The following is a 17,440-nucleotide window of genomic DNA, read 5'->3' as shown; positions in this document are numbered from 1 at the left end:
TCCATGCCCGCATTAATAACAGAGTTCGTCTCCAGTTGTCTTTATTTAATACTCTGTATACTGCACCAACTATAGAGATGTACTTGATATGAAAGAATTTTAGTATTGAGTCAGAATAGAGCACGTCCAACCAGGCAGGATTGTGAGTAAGATCTGAAAGGGGAGTAATGTATTTATGCTTATTTGTTTTTGGATTGTTTCGCACATAGGGAGCTTATGTAGTGCAGCAGAGATGTCAGTGTTGTTGCATGAGTGGTCTGAGAAGTTCTTGTGGATATTTTATTGTTACTTCTCTGCAGCTGAAAACACTTGCAATCCAATTAATGTTGAAGAAAACTACTGTACACTCTTTAAAGATAGATTTTGTTTTTGACTATCGCTATAAACTGTAAATTCAATCTCTCTGACTTTATAAAATCTTCCATTCAAGATGGAATTGGTTCCACAATTAAAAGATTAAGTAGGGATTCTTTTCCCTTTTATTCCAAGGCTTTCCCCATTACCTAACTCTGTGCTACGTTTAAACGCGTACATCAGGCTGCTCTGGAGCAAGACTGAGGCAGACTGCTGCTGCTGAGAGCTGAAATATTCAACATCCATCCGCACCACTGACAGAGAGAGAGAGAGACAGAGAGAGAGAGACAGAGAGAGTTGAGGACTTGAACTCCTTTCTCTCTCCCACATCTCTCCCTCTGCTCTGCAGCACAAGCTCACACATGCCAGTCTGTTGCTAAGCAACTGTAAAATAAAGCGGTAGGCTCTGAAGTCAGTGAGAGAGAGAGAGAGAGGATAGAAAGAGTTCACATGTACCGCAATCCACTACTGTTTGTTTGGCTCTGTACATGATCCCACCACAGCTCACAGTATACCATCTGTGGATCTGCGAGGACTTCTGGTTCTCCGTCAGCCGACCAATCAGCATTGGCTGGAGGGGGGGTTGGGGGTGGGGGGAGGCGGGCCCAGTGGTTTCCTAGGTTACCTGTGTGATTGACATTCAGCCTCCTGCAGCGGAGCGCACGGCAGTGTATCACTGATGCTCCTGCTTCCCCCCGGAGACTGTGGAGGGATCTGGTAGAGACGGAGAGAAAACACAAGAGCAAGAGGAATGCTAATTATTTGAAGTCCTTCGCTGTCTTCCTCCGCTCTCTTTTCTGGAAGGATGAAAGCCGGAGTGCTGGTAGAAGCCGGCTGAAGAGAGAGGAAAGAATTCCTGAAGAAGGGGGATTTGTTGGTAAGAGCCCCTCGCCACTTTTCTCTGTCTGTCTTGGCTTCACCAATCACCTGTTCTTGCCATCATTGTGAATTATAGGATAGCAGGTAAAAAAAGGGGTTTTCTTTGGGCTGTATGTGTATATATGTGTGTGTGTGTGTGTGTTTGTGTGTGTGTGTGTGTGTGTGTGTGTGTGTGTAATGTGGGTGAGACAGAGAGAAAAGACAGATTTTCTGCATGCTGCGTGGCTGTAGAAAAGGTTTGATGCTACTGTACATTACATTGGATGCCTGCTTTACAGTATGCAAAGGCTTTAAGAGCTGCTGCTCTATATGAGAATATAGGAGCGAATAAAATGACACCCTACGTATGAGCTGTCAGTCATTCCGGGGGCTTCAGTTACAGCTGAGGCCAGGATTTCTAGGCTTGCCTACTGTATCTGCATAGGAGGAGGAGTATTAATTACATAACGCTCCATCCATACTCCTGTGCAGCATCGCGCTGTCCCACTAGTCCAGAAAGCTTCACTGCTTCATTAAATTGGAGGAGTGTGGCTGTCTTGTTTTCTACTGTAACCTAAAAAGACATAGAGGCTGTTTCTAGTGAGGTAGTTTGGTGGAATCCATCTATCTGTATGCATGTATATGTCCCTGACTCAGAGGTGTTTTATTGGTGCGGACAGATGTTAACAAGTGGGCAGGTGATAAACTCCCCATGAGTCCCCGTGTCTGCGTTCCAAGATCATAAAGAGAGACAATGAGACACAAGTCATGCATTGGGCTCAATTCGCTTAAAGTGAAATGGCATCCGTGCCAGCCCTCTTTGCCACCAGGATTCCCTAAAAACCTCCATTTGTCACCTCCAGTCAGGCGACAGCCGGCTACTCAAGTGCCCTCAGGACTCAGCTGTGCACAGTCAGGGGACTGTGTTTTCTGCTTGGCTGCTCTCCTACTGAGAGTCTTTTGCCCAACCACCCGAGCACGCCTCAAACACTTTTAGGCTTTAGGTTTTAAATCAGGTGTGAAAAGTTTCATCTCCAGGACTTTTTTGGGTGTTCTCCTGTTGGGTTTTGTTAGATTGGGGTTGGACGACAGAGAGAAAAACTGACCTGGTATAGACCATTTTCCCAAGACCCAATATCTAAATATTCGATTCAGTGACAAAGAGATTTCAACATCCTGTATGAAACAAGTTGTATTATATTGTCTGTTAAATGGAGACCTCATTTCTGCAAAATGTGTAATTGAAGTTTCCTTTAGGCACGTTTTTGTAATTCTGTGAATGTAGAAATGCAGCAAAATAATGATTTGTCTCCTAAATCATAACACAGGTTTTGGAACGCATAGACATTTAATCCAAAATATAATTACTTCTGGGTTGTTCTCGCACCTCCTGAATATCAGAATACACATTGTGGAAACATATGCTTAACATGTAGGGCTGAAAGGATTGGTTGATCATTCCGACAGAAAATGAATGGGCTACTTTGTTTAAAAAAATCTTTTCAGGCATATTTCAAGTGCTAAATATTCACTTGTTCTTGCTTTTTAAATGGGATTTGTCTTTGGTGACACACAGATTATTTGTTGTTGCTGTCTTTAACACAAAAACCAAATCCATACCGATATAAAGGGTTTAGTGTTCAGTATAACCACTGGAAATACAAGGCAGTGTCCAGAATGCTTTGAAACTAAATTATAATGTAGGAAGGACAATTTACAGCTAAACAGTTAAAAAATGTGATATTTTGTGATAGTCCTCAATCAATTTGGTTGGTAGCTGAACAATGTCGGAGGGGATCTTAAACCACAACTTCAGTATTTTTAAAACCCTGGATGTTCCTCTCAAGGCAATTAAAAGTTATACAGAAGTCTGTCTTAAACTGTAAATCCGGCATAAAATCATCCCAGGGTCTTTTTGGGCAAGTACACTTATCAAATAAGCCATCGAGACAGTTTTTTTTGTGTGTGTAACAACTATTAACAGAGATAACCCGGAGAGTCGCTAACAGCCGCTAACAGCCGGACATGGCTAACACTGATTAGCTCGGGGATGCACAGTGAAGGCATTAAAACGTCTTCTTTAGCCACTCATACTGCTCAAAATAACACCAAACCTCCGCAGTAGCATGAAAAGAGTCTCTACACATTAACCAAAGCCCCAACAACGTAGTAAATTAACCCAGAGTTTAACTGAGTTTTGAAAGACTTACCAACTGGCCCCTGTACCAGCTCCTCTCGTAGTAAAGTCCATTCAAGTGGATTATCAAAGTCAGTCCCAAAGGAAGGAGCCCATCGGTGCTTTGTTTTATGTGTAGAGCCTCTTCTCATGCTGCTGCAGAGGTTTGGTGTTATTTTAAACAGTATTAGTGGTTAAAAAAAGCCGTTTTAATGCCTTCACTGCACTGCCCCGAGCTAATCAGTGTTAGCTGCATTCGAGTGTTTGATGAGTGTATTTGCTGAAAAAGACCCTGAGGGTAATTTTACGCCGTAATTTCACTTTAAGAATCTCATATTTTATTAAATATACAGATCTTTTCAAAAGTCATAAAGATGGAACAGACTTGTCTCTAATATGTTTTTGAAGAGGAAATCGTGCTGCCTCTGTCTATGAACACGCACTCCTCCTGGATGGAGGCATTTTCCTTCCAACCATCTTGATGTAACTGACTCACTCTGCTCGTAAAACTCTGCTCCATCTTGTCAACTGGAAGAGAACTGACTAACATGGCAGCCTAACAGGTTTTTGAATTTGTCATAGGTAAACCAAAGAGATTCTGCATACAGTTCATACATTTTTTATGAAGCGGTACAATGACTACAGGTCTGATATCAGTCCTCACAATGGACTCAGATCCTCGCTGCAGATATAAATCTATCAGCTTAGCTAGCAGCTCAGATGGAGGCTGCAGTCGTCCGGTTTGCTATCAGTGAGCGTTGATCAGATTCTGATTCTGATATTGCATAGCATTACAGTAGCTACAGTCGGAGGTATTCTGGGTCTCTGGAGCTTCTGCCTGCCTGCGTAGGTGGAAACATCTCATCTTCACAGCTCTGTCTACTGCAGATATAAAGCTTTGGGATTCATTTCGGCTTCATTATACTGCATGCAGAGCAGTGGCAAGGAAGATGACAGAGGGGGGGATCAGACAGACCAGGAGCCAGATTTGAGCCCACAACATCACAAGTACATGGTATTCACCTTAGCCCACGGATTCACTGGGATGCCCCACAGCTGAGAGCTTCTAGCCAAGTGTACAGTAACATAGTGATTCAATCCTTGAGTCGTGGTATGCCTCAAATCTCTCCTTACTGGAGCTAACTGCTGAAGGTTTTCGTTGAAATCAATTGTGAATTAGCACGGCCTGTAAGATCACAGGATGAAAGTGTATCAGTGACAGTTTGTCAGTGTCAATAGGAGGTGCTAAACTGTAATTAATGCCACATTCAATTGCGAAATGATGATGAAATAACTTGTTGTAAAACTAGGGTTTAAAAAATCTTAAAATTGGACCAATATTGCATTAACAGTGCACTCATACTGGGACTAATTAATGTGTCTGAAGTGTCAAAGCAGTCTTATTTCTAATACAACCACACATACATTTGAATTTGTGAGGACGCGTACTAACAACACATTCCTGAACCCCCAGTTTAGCCCAATTATAGACATTACCACTTAATCATTTCTGGCCTGATAATTAGGTGAAAAGATGGATAACTTTCATCTGTGCATGCTAAATATGAATCTACAGTTGGGGGATGATTAGGTTAGCTTTAAAGACTGGAAGTAGGTTGAATCTGATAACCAAAATGTAAAAAATAGTCTTTATGCTATGCTAAACTAAGCTACTCACCTCCTGGCTATATCTTAATCTTGGAGACTTTGACTTTTGGTGTGAAAACTGTCAATTTTTGCCCTTATCTGGGGCATCAAATACCACTTGCATAATGCATTCGCAAATGAAAGAAAATGAACGACCACATAGACAAACATTTAAATACAAAATGCATGTCCGTGAATGAGTACAGTTTGTGATAATGAGGCTTTAGACAAATGAAATTGCAGAAGTGAGGGATGTTACTGGTGTAGGATGACGCTGACACAGTATTTGGTCCATGCTCAGGAGAGGTGCATCATAGGGAGTTGCTTATGCATCATTTTATACACCTACACATGCATAAAATGATTAGCACAACATCTAGAATATTTAGATGTAATGGTACAGCCATTGAAAAAACGTCAAAGTTGGAACAAGCGGATACAGAAAAACACTGTAACATAGTGTATGTAAAAACTGTGTCAGGCTGGTGTTACTGTGTCTGTGTATTTATATCCAGACGATTACCCTGTCTGGTTTCAAGGTTAAAGTCTTTCTGAAGGCGATTGGACCTTGATGACACCCGTGTGGCCTCAGCTGTATCACACTCACGCGGCACTGTGAGGTTCTGTTCTAACAACCTACAAACAAATTGCTAAGCGATACCATCCAGGAGTCACCATGGAGGCTGCAACTGTATTTGTTGCCTGGCAACATTTACTTATAGTGGTGACAGGCTGGTGTGTGTCAATAGAGGCTGAAGCAGTTGGTAATATTTGAACTACTTAAGTTAGGGGAACTTGATTTATCTGGCTGAGGTAGAAGTGTGTTGATGGTTTTGGTCTGTAATTGACAGCTGATATCATCCCACAGATCCACAAATGAGAATCATCACCCCAGTCACCAAGTAACACCATTAATCATATTGTGCAACATGTCCACAATCCCCAGTAATTACAGGGGGGTGAATCACACTGTCTTTCCCTTCTTTCTTTGGAAACAGACAGTTTCTGGTTAGGACCTCTGGGGAGGTTTTACTCTGATTGGAAGGTAAAGTCAGGGACCAGCTCTTCTTAAGGTGGAGAGATATGATATGAGGAAAACTTGATTAAAATCTTTACACACCCATGGTAAACAGTTTGTTTACATTTGGCTAAAAGCGAGAGGGTTCCTGGTTCGAATACTGGCTGGGGCCCTTCAGTGTGGAGTTTGCATGTTCTCCCCGTGTCTGCGTGGGTTTTCTCCGGGTTCTCCGGTTTCCTCCCACAGTCCAAAGACGTGCACTTGTTCGGTTAATTGATGACTCTGAATTGCCCTTAGTTGTGAATGGTTGTCTGTCTCTGTTCGTCTCTATGTGTCCTGTGATAGACTGGCGTCCTGTCCAGGGTGTGCCCCGCCTCACGCCCGATGTAAGCTGGGATCGGCTCCAGCCCCCCGCGACCCCAATAGGGACAAGTGGTTAAAGATGAATGAATGAATGGATGTTTGAGAGTATGTATTGCTGGTGAGCTAAAAACAAAACAAAAAAGTTGTTCATCAACTGACCCAGAAAACCTGAAAATTTGTATTATGACATATGTTTATATAAAATTAAGGACATTAATATAGATTAGTGTACCTGATAAATCTCAGCGTACAATAGGCCTGTTTCACAGAAGACATTTTGAAACGTCACAGTAGGGAAAACTATGTAGCTGCTTCAGTTTCAGGGTTGCTTTCACACTGTCATGGCTTAATGGGCAGCTTAAATAGCGCTGAGACATCATTAATGTCATCAGTAACACCAGTGCTTTTCCTATGACAAGTCAAAAATGTGACTTGTGAAAAGGGGGAAGGACATGTCACTTCCAGCTGCCGTTTTGGTTTGAATTAGGAAATATTCAAACTTATCTAGACGGACAAAAGACTACTAAATGATTCTCAATATACCTTCAAAACTGGGTGTTGATACCAACCGGCCCTCCAAATTAAATAACAACAGTAAACCTCGTGATCTGTGGCCCCCAGAGCAGATCCTCATGTTGCCCAGTCGGTCATATGATGACCTTGATTGGGGGTAAATAAATACTTGCAACTTGACAAAGAGATTTAATTGTTTTTTATCTGGAAATACTTTCAAAACAGCAATAAGTGTTAAAGTAAGTGATAAATTACCATCTCAACTTTAGAAAGAACTACAGTTGACACCTTGTGTGAAATGTTGTTATAATTAGCGTAGGAGTTCTTGAGTTCTGGTCAAAAATGCATTTTATGAAGTCACAGTGACCTTTGACTTCCAAGATCAAATCAGTTCATCCTTCAGTCCAAGTGGATATTTACGCCAAATTTTAAGAAAATCCCTCTAAGGATTCCTAAGTTAACAGAACGGGAGGGACGTACTTACTTATGGACAGACAATCTGAAACCTGCTGTCGCTGGTGTGGAGGCATAAAAACAGATGCTTTATGCTTTGCATGTACTCAGACATTAGAGCCATAAACTGCTGCTTCACTGCCTCTGCTGTTCACACCTGTTATGGCGGGACAGTAAACACATTTATGGTAGTTTTACGTTTATGGAGATTGGTTCAAATCGTCAAACTGCAGGCGTAGGTTTTCCCCTGAATAGAGGTCGAAACAGCCAGAATAACAGCAAACGTCTGCATACCAATCAAATTAAAGTAGGTGCAGTTACAACTGGAACATCCTGGCCTACATATAAAGACATACAGGTTAAAACAGACAGTCTGTATAGTTACTGTATGGTTGCATCATGCTCAGTAGGACTTTGAAACAGTTAGGAAGGAGAGAGAGAGAGTGAGAGAGACGGATGAGAGAAACTAAGCTGACCAGCTTTTCACTTATCTTTGTGACTTTGACGGCAACACTGAAATATTTTCACTTCATCTGTCGCAAATCAGGAAAATCAACATGAATACATGATGACAAAAGTACAGTGACTCAGAGAGAGTGACTCAGTCAGATGATGAGCTTTGACTTGTTTCCTTTATCAAACAGCGTGAAGGCATTTGAATCTGTAATCAACTGCTAATCAATGTCTCTGATTATGTGCTTCCGCTTCAGAAGTTGTTGCTCAGAGTAAAGAAACAGTACATTAATGGTACTGAGAGTCCATGTTAAGAGACAAGAGACCACCTCAAATTCAAAAGCAATGGATCTTACGTGAAATATACCATATATATATATATATATATTTTTTTTTTTTGGTGGATATCTTTTGAGCACGTTTGCATTTGGTTGTCCTCCACTACAATATTCCTTTAGGAACAGTTGGCACCATTATCCCCAGTGGCGGAAGAAGTATAAAAGTAATTTCCTTAAGTAAAAGTATGAATACATTAATGTTAAAATAATTTCGCCCTGGAAATATTAAAGTATCACTGATTCTGATTCTGAATATGAAAATATTTCATGCCCTGCATTTAAAATCCTACTCAAGTATCAAGAGTAAATGTACCTGTTACTTAGAAAAATATCCCATCTAACTAAAATATTATTTTACACTCACCGGCTGCTTCATTAGGGACAATTGTACAATGTAATTCTCTCCAATACAACGGCTATAAGTTCTTCTTTTATGAAGCTTAAAGTTTTTGACACCGTCATACAGGTAATAGTTCAACTCTTGTTTAGTATTGAGGTTATAGTGGATGTTATACTGGAGTGAATTACATTGACAGGTGTTTTATAAATATTCTCTACTCTAAAGTATGTGAATGGAGTGGACAAAATATTAGAAATACCTCTCAATTTAAAGCAGTCCAGTTAAACCCCACTGCAAACCACACACTCATCAATAAACATGTAGTTAAATAAATACCTCACTGATAGTGTCAGTCAAAACTGAACATTATCATTACAAAGGCACAATTTGTATGTAAGGGGTGACAAGTCAAAAACACTGGGAACCACTGATTCTGTAACAAGGTGTTTTATTTGATACGGTTGTTTTTTAGACATAAAAAGAATCCTTTAGTGTGCCCGCGGGGGAGATAAGGGTAAATGTAGCGGAGTAAAAGAATACACTAACATAAAATGGGAATAGTCAAGTAAAGTACCTCGGATTCTACCCCAATCTAGTATTTGAGTAAAGGTACTATTAGCCACTTCCTTCCACCACGAACTACCTGTGCGCCTGTTTCTGCCGTATGAAGGTGAGAACATGGTGCCTGTGCTTCGGGGACAAAGTGTTCCCCTTATTTCATGAAGCGGAATCATGTAGTGATTAATTTTGCACTAATTGTCCTCCGGGCGTACGTAATACAGCAGGCTCTGGAACAATGGCCTGTTGTGTTTACAGCCTTGGAGTTTCTTTGTTTATATGATCAACTGTCAAAACAACCAACAAAACAGAAGTCCGCCCACAAACAATGTACAGAAACATAAAAAATCAAATAAATCTGAGTGAATGGAGATCTAAGAGTAGGAGACTGTTCTTGGCCTAAACATCACTTATCATAAGGAGGAAGTAAACTCACTTTATAGGCCTACTGGTTATATTTAAAGTCCTTTATTGTGATTGATGATCAGTTAAATGCTTGTTCCTCCTGTTGACAGTGGAGACAATCGGACGCTGTCTGTTCAGAATCAATACATTTGAGATCGGGACAAGCCATCAAAACGCTCCACTGACGATCTAAAAATAAAACTGCAGGGGTGGAGCTCCACCTGACGTGTGCCTCTGCATCTGATATCTGCCAACAAAAACACAAAACCTGCTCATATTGACTACAGTTAGAGATACAGACATTCTGCATCCACATTGCATGAGAACTGACGGACTGACTTTAATGCTAGACCGTTGGCAGGACAACAATCATGCGTTTCTCCTTTAGTGATGTGCTCATTTGATGTTTCAGTTTTACAGAAGTAAAGACATTTTGGTTTGGAAATAAATCAATAGTGAATGATCTCTGGAGCTCTACACAGGTCACACAACCAACGTCTTTAATGTAAGGCCTCTGAAACCAAAAAGGTTCAGATAAAAGCAGTGTGAAAACTGCAGAAACCCCTCGCTCCTCCCCTCATTTCTCTCTTCCCTTTCTTCTTCTTTTCTTTGCTTCCTCCTACTTTCCTTTAATATCCTCTTTTCTCTCTTTTCCTCACCTCCTCTGTTCTTCCTCTTTCCTTTCTGTTCACCTAGTCTTTACTCTCCATTTTTGTTTCCTCCTCTGCACCTCCATATCTTGTTTTCTTCTTTCCTCTTTCTCCTCTCCCATCCTCGCCTTTTCCTCCTTTCCTCTCCACTTTCTCCTCTCCTCTGCACTCCTCCCCTTGTTTTCTCCTTTCTTATCCATTTTCTCCTCTCCTTATTTCCTCTACTCTCCTCTCTACTTTCTCCTCCTCTTTCCCTCGCCTTGTTTCCTCCTCTCCTCTCTACTCTCTCATCTCCTCTCCTTATCTCCTCTCCTCTCTACTTTCTCCTCTCTTTCATTGCCTTCTCTCCTCCTCTGCTCTCCTCTCTACTTTCTCATCTCCTCTCCTCTAGTCTCCTCTCCTCTCCTTATCTCCTCTCGTTTCTACTTTCTCCTCTCTTCCCCTCACCTTGTTTCCTCCTCTCCTCTCTACATTCTCATCTCCTCTCCTCCCCTCTCCTCTCCTCCCCTCTCCTTTCCTCCCCTCTCCTCTCTACTTTCTCCTCTCTTCCCCTCGCTTTGTTTCCTTCTCTCCTTGTTTCCTTCTCTCCTCCCCTCTCCTCTCCTCCCCTCTCCTTTCCTCTCCTCTCCTCCCCTCTCCTCTCCTCTGATTAGCTGCTGCTCTGTAGGTTACCATAGCACCCGAGAGAGAAAAAGAAAAAGTCAACCCACACAGAGTCTCCTGCCTACCACTCATTCTCTTCCTCTCTCTCGTTCTAGTCTGCCATTGTGTCTCTCCTCTTGCTGTCTCTGTCTACCTCACGCCTCTCTCTCTCTCCCTCTCTTTCCCTCTCTGTTTCTTCCCGTCTCCTGCTGTTCTCCTCAGCACGACACCATTAACGCTTTTTAATTTTGTTTACATCTGTGTTCACCTGTGTGTGTAGGCTTGTACACATAGATGCTTGGTTATGATTATGCAGATATGTTCTGTCCAACATGACAACTCGGCCTCACTGTCCGCCCACACACTCACAGGATGCCCATGGACACACACACACGCACACACACACACACACACACACACACACACGCACACGCACACACACACACACAGCCACTGGAGAGAGTGTGTTCTGACTAAGCCCTACAGACTCTCTAGGTTATTGACAGTATAGCAAGCTAGAACAAGCCACTAATGCTCTCTTTGTTTGTTTGTTTCCGTCTCTTTCTTTCTGACTAGTTAAGTGTTGGTAACTGAGTGTTGTGTAAATGCTAACAGAACATTCATTGCTTATCTGTGTACGTCATTGTTTGTAGGGTTTGTGTTTGTGTGTGTTTGAGAGAGTGAGTCATCTGAGAGCCAACCATTAGCCAATTAAATGAGGCGTTTTGGGGTTGCAAGAGAATAGCAGCCTGCGGTTATTACATGTTAAGTCGACGTTACGTGGACTACTTTCCAGTGTCACGCTTGTTTGTGCACGAGTCAATTTTCATAGCCCCAAAATCACAATTATGCCTCAGAAGGCTTTACAACTTGTGCAACATACAACAGCCTTTATCTTAAAGGGGAACTCCACCTATTTTACACTTCAAGGTCTGTTACATGTCTTGGGGAGTACTTCTGCATATAAAAAAACGTGTATAAAGCTATTTGTGGCCCCAGAGGGAGCTGTACAAAGTTAAATGTCCTCAAGTGACTCCATGGAGTTCTGTTAAACATTGCTTGAAGTGATAGAAAAGAAAGGAAACAAAGAGGATTAGAGGAAGGACATGAGGTAAAAGAGAGGGAACTCACCCGCTCTGGCAGTCCATCCACTTCCCAGTGACCTTTCAGAATACCATCTGCTGTCTGCTCCATTCAGTATTTACTGTATTAAATAATCTATGTGGCCTAACGATCAAGAGGATGCTTCACTGCGTATAAATAATGGTTGAATATTGAATTTGACAAATTAGATCAAATCTGCAAACCGTTAAAAAAGAAAAGAATATTATTTATTGCATACAACATTTGTACAAATTTTTTTTTTAATATATTTTAAACCATGTGTTGTGTAGTTACATCTAGATAGAGTACAGAGCCTCACCCAAAGACAAAGGTACTTGAATTCACAATACGCCACAAAAAAATAATAAGGAGACATTGAAGGCAGTTATCACGGTGAAGAAACAGGGAAAATAGAGGAGAATGGGTTGAGTTTTACTTTTATGGAGCAGCAACAGAAGAGCTTTACATCCATGTTTGCCTGCAGTCAGTCTTCCTCACTGCCTTTGTTGGCACATTACTGCCACCTGTGGAATAGCTGAGAGCAATGCAGGATATGAATCACATGCTCACGGCGGTGCCTCCCTGTACTCAGTCATGTTACAAACAAAAGCGGAACACACACATAAAAAAAAACCTCACATCGTGTTGTAAATGAAAAACTTCACAAAGTACATTTTATCCCAAGTCTATACGAGTAACAGCACTTTCGTCAGCCTTGTGTTTGACCACTGGTGACACTATGCAGCAATGCTTTATGTGGAGGTTCCCGTTTTCATCCATGCTAGCCCATGCAGAACGATGCACGTGTACAATGCAGGTTTGAAAATATCTAAAAAGAAATTTGGCTTTAAGTTGTTTTTATTAGACGGTTAGATCTGAATTACACTTGTTTGGTGAGAGACCGTTTTTTAACCGCCTTTACAAAAAGCCTTATGAGGCGACGGGCGCTGTCGTTGGTCAGAACAGAGTTTTGCTCAGTTCAGTGCAAACAACGCCACAGGTGTGTGGGTAGGGAGAGAAAACATATGTGTAATCCAATTCAGCAACTAAGTTGAGAACAGTTTTGTCAGGCCTGGGCAGGAATGAGGACTCAGTTGTGAAGGTTCACAGGTTATGCTGGCTTTTATTCTGAAACCAAACTTGAGCTGTACTGAGCTAGTAAAACACAAAACAAAGTCACTCCGAACAGGAGGAAAACAAAGGGACTATGAAATAAGCTTCTACGAAAAACAAGGCTGACAAAAATGCGTTCAACATTCAAAATCACTCTTCTTCAGAGGAGAAACAGAAAAAACTGAAAACAAGAGCGTGATGATACTCAGACTCAAAGGCTGGGACAAGGCTGTGGAATGGGCCGGACGTTTTCGACATGACGGACGAAATACTCTGGCAACGAGACAGGAGAAGACACAGACTATATACACATGAGGAAGGGGAAGACACAGACTATACACACATGAGGAAGGGGAAGACACAGACTATATACACATGGGGGGGGGGGGGGGGCACAAGTGTAAACAATCATGGATCAGGGGAGAGCGTCAGACCGCTGACACAAGAGGAAGTGCAAGTGACCTGAAATGAGAGGAGAGTTACTTTTCAAAATAAAACCTGAAATTCACAAGACAGAAAACCCAAAGACAGGACAGTCCTCACCACGGTGTGATATGTTTAAAGTGATGTGCATGTGTGTAGTGTGTGAGGTAGGAGTTAATGGTCACAGATGGTACAACAGGTTAACAAAACAGCTTCTGAACATGCTGCTGAAGGGAACAGTGAGCAGTTTGTTTGGACAGTTGTGAGTCATGTGGATGGCAGTTTGGAGAAGTTGTGAGTTTGTTTATTAATGAGTCATAAGGAACTGATCGTGGAGAAGCTTAAAAGGTCTGATGTGTGCGTATGTGTGTATATGTGTTTATTCCTGTGCATGCAGCAGGTGGAGCCCTGGTTCCAGTGTTGAATAAAACATTGATTATAGATCCATGTGTGTACCTTCTCTTCACGATGTGGGGACTCACCTCTCATATGGGGACAGAAAACATGTCCCCTCTAAGGTTACGGATTTATTTGAAGGTTAGGTTTTGGCTTTTGATTTAGAATTAAATGTGCATTATCGGTAGTGTAAACGTTGGGGCCCAGTATATAGTTCAGATTACGAGTTTAAGTTAGGGCGTTTGTGTAAATCAGTACAATATTATCACATGTTACTGAAACAATTGTGTGTGTCTGAAAAGACCTCCTCTCTGCACTTACTATCAAAACAATAGTAAGTGCAGAGAGAAGGAGGTCTTTTTCATCTTCAGAACAAAAGTTAGGGCAGGAGATGAACTGGCACCTCTCCAGCCACCAGTCCACACTCCATTCATGGTCCACACTGGGACTCAAACCGGCGACCCTCCCTCCGGTTCCCAGCCAAGTCACCTATGGACTGAGCTACTGCCGCCAAAGAGGCTCCAGCAATCCCTCATGATCTGTAAAATTAAACTAAACAAGTGTAGGATTTAAAAAGGTTGTTTTTCTCTCTTTTGTTATAGAATTCTTGTAAATCTCACCATGGAAATATAAGGATTGGTGTGGTCAGTTCAGTTCAGGCCAGAGTTTGCAGGATTGTTTTGTATTATTAGTGTGTATTCGTTGGTCCGGTCCCAGCCTGGTCAGATGAGTACATGAACTGATGAAGCCTCTTGGATGAGAGGTGAAACGTCTTCCTAGACAAACAACCAAGTCCAGTTGCTTTTGACTGAAATTGCTTTGAGGATAACGACGACCTGGACGAATGAGAACATTCACAGGGCCTATTATTAGTGTGTATTTTTATGCAGCAATTCCTTTAATCCAAGAAAATCTTCCCTTTCAGAAGACACTAGAAGCAACCTTGAATCAGAATTAACAAATTTGACTCAGTTTGTAAAAAAATCTAATCTACAATGGAAGTTAGTTAAAGTTTTTGTTTATGACTGATTTTAAGGGTTCTTCAGAGTGATATACACATTTCCTGATGTTATTGCTCGTATGATGTTATGAACAAGCTGCTAACTTGCTAACAGAGTGACCCCCGTCAGTGACATTTAAACATGGGGTGAAAATGACCTTTGATACATTGAGCACATCTGAATTGTGAAATGTAATTAAACGATTTATTAAAATAAATACAGAATGGATTTTATTATGGATTGGTGGATGTATGGATAAAACTTCCTCTGCTCATGCTCCTCTTTTCCACGCTCTGCTCATTAGTTTCTATGGTAACAGAGTGTTGCTGAGCTGGTCGTCAGGCTGCCCACTCAGCCCGCACAGCTCTCACACACACTTATACATACACTCATTCACCCATAGATACTCTCACACATAGAGACACACAAATATGAAACACTATCCACAATGACAGTTACATACGGACACACAAGCTACACTCATACAAGTGCTTTGTTGTTTCGAGGCTTTTATACCATGAGGATGCAATCCTCATCATCACTCCCATCTTCTTTTACTCTGAGCAGTGTGTGTGTGTGTGTGTGTGTGTATTCCAGAGACAGGAGGCCTCTCTTCACCTCTTTAGGAATAGTTAGGTCAGTGGTGAGCTGCTTGCAGACACGGGGTCCCAAACCCGGACATATGCGGGCACCAATCCATGCATATTCCTATCAAGGTAGTTCTCAGAAGGACATAAATCCAAGGAGCATGCACTGGCACAAAACTCTGTCAGATATGGTGTGTATGGGGTAGCTAGCCCACTCAGAGAGCTGCAGAGACAAAGACAGAAACAGAAATACCAAAGTAGGTTAGAGCAAAGCATTGTGGGATAGCAGGATACCCCCTGGGCTTCTGCAAGAGGCTCTCTTTCTTTCTTCCTCTTGCTGCTTCCAGCTCTGACTCTTTCTTTCTTTCTTTCACTTTTTCCCTGCATATTTTCCTCTTTTGCATTATTTCTTCTTACTGATTTCATGCCTTTATACTCTCTGTGTTTTGGCATGTTTTTCTTTTTTTCTGCATCAAGTTAAATGCTGCTTTAATTCATGTGTGTGCAGAAGAGAGAAAGTGAGAAAAAGAGGCAATCGCTCACAGATTCCCAATGAAGATGATGCAGACGCAAAGGTTTTATTTCTGAACTGTCCTAAATCTTTACCTCTGTTGGACCTTTGTTTGTTGTAGCTTAGTGAACTTTCATCCTTCTGCTGCTGTATCACAGTCATATGACTGTATTGTGAGTTTCTTGTTCCAGTTTCCGCCACTACGTGGAGTCAAGACAAACATTATGGGCTCAATGGCTCATTTCTAGTGTCAGATCGACACAGTTGTCATTTTCACACCCAGCACCCACATTTCGTAAGTAGCAAATGTACTTGCGCCCATGGATGTTGATTTTAAAATGAGGTGTGGTCAGGCCCATTGTTGGCGTATTGCTTTCTTGATCAGCTTGGTGTATTATTCAGATATTAAGATTAGTCTCATCTCATCTCATCTTCAGCCTCTTATCCGGGTCGGGTCGCGGGGGCAGCAGCTTTAGCAGGGGACCCCAAACTTCCCTTTCCCTGGCCACATTAACCAGCTCTAACTGGGGGATCCCGAGGCGTTCCCAGGCCAGTGTGGAGATCTAATCTCTCCACCTAGTCCTGTCCAACAGCCTACAGGGCGAGTGAAAATAATGAATTCAGGTAGATGGCAGGTGGATGATTTAAGTGTACAAGTGGATTTAGATGACATCAGAGCTGAGTAGCCAATCATGCTTGTTACACACACAGGGATGCACAGCAGCGCTCCTCCTCCTCCTCCTCATCATCCTGGTCCTCGTTCTGGTCCTGGTCCTCCTCCGTCTCATTTAAATAGGTTAATGGTTCATTTGCTCATATTCAGTCAGTTGGAGTTGTTGTTGGGACAGAGGACTGTGAGACATCCGAGGGTTGTCCCTTGCAAAACAGATAGCGGAAGGCGCAGTGCCAGATGTCAGGGTTATACTCGCTCTGTACATCCGGTAAGCCAGACTAATAGAAGTGCCTTAAATTGACCTTGAGGGAATGCTTACCGTTCTTACAAGCTAATGTTTGTTCTGACCATTTGACAATATTTAATGTGCTTAATCTCTAACAATAATGTAGATTTCATCTTTTTCTATACTAACAACCCCCCTTTGAATAAAGTGAATTTCACCCCTAGATTTATCCAGTTTAGTGTGGCTTAAGGGTGACATTTGGTGGAATCACTGGAACATCTATTTAAGTCAATAACTTCTGGATGGGATTAATTCTTTTTTTTTTCATGCAAAGTAAAAAGCTTCGCAGACTGGAACACATTAAAAACCAAGTATTAAAAGCAGGGCTGCTCTGTCTAATTACAGCTGTCTGCTTTTCTTTAATCTTTTTTTTCCCCCTCTGCCGCCATTAGCATGTGTCAACACGTATCAACACTTCACAGCCGTTTATTAAAGAAAGAACTCCACCTGTCAAATCCTGGTGACTGCAGAGCGGTTAATTAACTTATAGTAGCTTTTGTAACCCTGTCACAAACCTTTAATCATTCATACGTTCATTGAGCCAGTTTCACTTGCTGATTCACCCTTTCTTCCCCTTT

The sequence above is a fragment of the Echiichthys vipera genome, assembly GCF_963691815.1.
Source record: "Echiichthys vipera genome assembly, chromosome: 3".
NCBI lineage: Eukaryota > Metazoa > Chordata > Actinopteri > Perciformes > Trachinidae > Echiichthys > Echiichthys vipera.
The sequence above is the reverse complement of the archived record's forward strand: the minus strand, read 5'-3'. Positions refer to the sequence as shown.